This window comes from Podarcis bocagei (genome assembly GCF_964188305.1).
Source record: "Podarcis bocagei genome assembly, chromosome: Z".
NCBI lineage: Eukaryota > Metazoa > Chordata > Lepidosauria > Squamata > Lacertidae > Podarcis > Podarcis bocagei.
In genome coordinates, this window is record NC_138140.1 from 26,185,340 (window position 1) to 26,189,213 (window position 3,874).

The 3,874-nt window shown below is 42.1% G+C and overlaps 1 long non-coding RNA gene across 1 annotated transcript; it reads right to left on the reverse strand.

Annotated features, from left to right (window-relative positions):
* Positions 1-457: 457 nt before the first annotated feature.
* Positions 458-2,409, reverse strand: LOC308578805. Its single transcript, XR_014004108.1, has 2 exons — positions 1,901-2,409; positions 458-668 (listed from the first exon to the last, which is right to left on the reverse strand). It is a non-coding gene; the product is annotated as an uncharacterized lncRNA (long non-coding RNA).
* Between the last annotated feature and the right edge of the window lie 1,465 nt (positions 2,410-3,874).

The following is a 3,874-nucleotide window of genomic DNA, read 5'->3' on the forward strand; positions in this document are numbered from 1 at the left end:
CATCCATACCTGAACCAACTGAAATTCTGGTGTGGGGAAGTCTTGTGAGTCTTGTGTAGGGAAATCCTTGCCAATCCAGTGCCCTCCCAATGTTCTAGACTAAACATCACCAGCCCCAGCCGGTATGGCTGCATGATACAGAAACTAATAAGAACATGACTGGACTGGTTGGAGTTGATAGGGACTGTAGTCCAAAACATCTAGAGCAGCCTTTCTCAACCTTGGGTCCCCAGGTGTTTTTGGCCTACAACTCCCATCCTTTCCATAGATTATTATTTTTTAAAAATATATATATTATTCAAGCTATAATGGCAACTTGTTTTTTCTCTCCTTTTTTGCATTTTACATATCATCCATTTTTGCAATTGTGATTGTGTTAACTGTCTTGCAGTGTCATGAAAGACGGCATATAAATTTGCCAATTAAAAATAAATAGATTAAAATAAAATTGAACACATTTCTGTCTTTGATGGTTTTAATTGGTTTTGATGGGTTTTCATACAATTAAATGACTGACAGTGGCATTGATACACCATTTTGTTACATCTCTAGGGATGTGATCCAGTTGATTTTCTATCCAAATGGGATGGTTTTACAAATTTGAGCCATATTTGCAGTCACACACAACCCCAGGTTCCAGGATTTAACTCATGCATTCGGGCATGGAGCTGTGGAAGAAAAAAGATAATGTCTCATAGGAAGATGTGGAATTGGGACCAGGGAGCAGAAACCTGATAACTAGCTAATAGGGACACTCTAGCTGTATGGACACCTCAGCGCTAATATACATGCTGATTCCTTCATCCTCTTTCCTTGTAGGGAAGGTGCTGTAGCCATTTGATCATTTTAGGTGCTCTTTCTGTACAAGGAATGTTGGCTTAAAAGAACCAGCAACCCTTTCCCCATTAATTCACAGGCAGGGTTGGCACCACTGCTGAAACCCACACAGGAGTAGGAGGCCCATTGTAAGACCTTGTCGGTTCTGCTGCTGGCTTTTCACCTGCACTCTGCAAGTGGGTGAGTAGCAAAAGGAGCAAGGAGAAGAAAGACAACCTCCATTGCACACCTCCGCCACGCTCATTCTGGGAGGTACTGCTGATTGGATCCAGAGCGAGAGGCAAGCAAATGAGCAGCAGGACCAATGGTGCAGAAGAGGTAGGCCCATTTAGGAAGGGGAGCACATAGAGAGCGTGTTGCTCAAGCCTCCCTTCCCCAGAAAACACCCTAGAGCCCACACAGCTTACACTGCTGAGAGAAACTAACGTAACAAACGCTACCGCCTGGGACCAGGATATATTGAGAGATGCACTTCCCATCTGAAGCTGTTTGTGCTTGATCAGATCAATGGCCTCACCTCTGCTTTCTGATCTACCTCAGTCGGATGCCTGATTGAGGTAAAGGAGGCGGGTCTTTTATATTCAAGTAGCCTGACTGTGGAATGCCCTGCTGGACAGATCTCCCTGGATCCATCACCAGTTGCTTCTATCAGGGCTATTTGGATTCACCTGTTCCATTAGACATACTACTCTTGATCAGGTGATGGCGGATGCAATTGAAGATTTTTAAAATACAGTATATATTTTTATCTGCCTTTCTTTTATTTGGCTGTTTGGCTGTTTTTACATATGTTGTTTAATGCAATGTTCCTTAACTTAATCTCATTTGTGTTCCATTTTTAGAAAGAGAAGGAAGGAAGGAAGGAAGGAAGGAAGGAAGGAAGGAAGGAAGGGAGAGAGAGAGAGAGAGAGAGAGAGAGAGAGAGAGAGAGAGAGAGAGAGAGAGAGAGAAAGAAAGAAAGAAAGAAAGAAAGAAAGAAAGAAAGAAAGAAAGAAAGAGAAACTTCACCATTATTTACCCCAAATTGAGAAATAATAGGTCATAAGATGACAACTACTCTTACCAGATTTGTGTAGATAGATAATCTTGTCCGCTGGCAAATCCAGGGATTTGGCGACAGCCTTGTATATGTCTATTATGTCAGCTTCTGGTACTGGTTCCCTAGCTTCAGACCCCAAAAAGATGTCACATTGAAAATTAGGATGAGGAAAGAGAGGGGGAAGGAACAGACATATTTTGGGTTGGGGGCACATAGTTAAAGAGGTATAAGATAAAGCCTTATTTGCTGCTATCATGATTGAGTGAAAGATTAATAAATATTTAACAAACTTAGTGAGAATCTAGTGAGCTTCATAACATGCAACTTTCTGAACAAAGCTCACAGAAAGCCATTTAGGTTATTTATCCGGCAATGTTAATCTGTTATAACCTTGGTTTGAGTACACAAAACCTGCATAATCCTGAAACCAATCATTCATTGTTGTGAGTAGTATTATTATGACCTACCATAAATGAATGGATACTGGAAACATTCCTAGGGTAAAAGAGTATGCCTTTATGCAGAAAACATGTCTGACAAAATGTAATGGTATCCAGGTCCAGTTGCAGATGACTCTGGGGTTGCGGCGCTCATCTCGCTTTATTGGCCAAGGGCACCGGCATACAGCTTCCGGGTCATGTGGCCAGCATGACTAAGCCGCTTCTGGTGAACCAGAGCAGCACACAGAAATGCTGTTTACTTTCCCGCTGCAGTTGTACCTATTTATCTACTTGCACTCTGTGCTCTCAAACTGCTAGGTTGGCAGGATCTGGGACCGAATAATGGGAGCTCATCCCGTCACAGGGATTCGAACCACCAACCTTCTGATCAGCAAGCCCTAGGCTCTGTGGTTTAACCCACAGCACCACCCGCGTCCACCAAAAGGATGGACAGCTTTAAAAGGGGAACATGGACAGCCTTAAAAGGGGAACAGGCCAATAGAAACCTACCATTTAACCTACCATAACAGGCCATTTAACCTACCATAACAGGCCATTTAACCTACCATAACAATGCAGACACAATGTATAATAGCGCATGAATCTGTTCTAAAATATCTAGCTGTGCTGGCTGAATATATCTTTCAAATGCTAACTGTACCACAGCACTAAAGTACAAAGGGTTGCTCACAACCTTGAAATCCAGGTGATGCAGATAGTGTGGAGCAGACATATTTCTGAAAACAGGTCAGATGCATTTTAATTCCTAAAATCTTCAGTGGCATATAGTTTATGAATAGCTTCTGCTTGTGCATGAAGCCAATTCATATAATGTATTATGCTGCTGAATATTCCGAATTTGAGAAAAGTGATCTAAAGTTCTTTTATAATGCAGCAGCGTCCAAGCCTCTACAATTCACATTGATTCAAGATGATGCTCAGTCCATCTTAAGCCCTGGATCTGCTCAAAAACTTTGGCTATGTTCTCCATGTCATTTTTCTCCAGAGGTCATAGAATCATAGAACTGTCAGGTTGGAAGGGACCCTGGGGATCATCTAGTCCAACCCCCTGCGAGGCAGGAATAAGCAGCTGTCCCACACAGGGATCAAACCTGCAACCTTGGCATTATCATCACTACACTCTAACCAACTGAACTATGGAGAATGTTTTGTAACAATGAAGGCTAATGAGCAGTACTAGCTGAAGCACCGGATTAGCGCCACGACTTCAAGCAAGTTCCATTTTCTTAGGTTTTAGCTCATACAGTTCATTCAAATGAATGTTACAAAACCAAATGCTGCCATTTTTCTTTTTAAAGAAGAACTTGGAAGAAGATGATTTGAGTGGAAATGAAGAAAGAGACATATTTTCCTCTCCCCAACAACTTCATTTCCAGTTCAGATTGCACTTTAGTGAGTGCAACCTTTTTGGTGGGTCTAAAGAAAAATAACCACTGTATTTTTATATTTTTAGTTGGCAGGTATACCTGACACATCCAATAGCACACACTCCTTGCAAACACACACACCAGTGCACTCCCCCCCCCCATCCCCAATG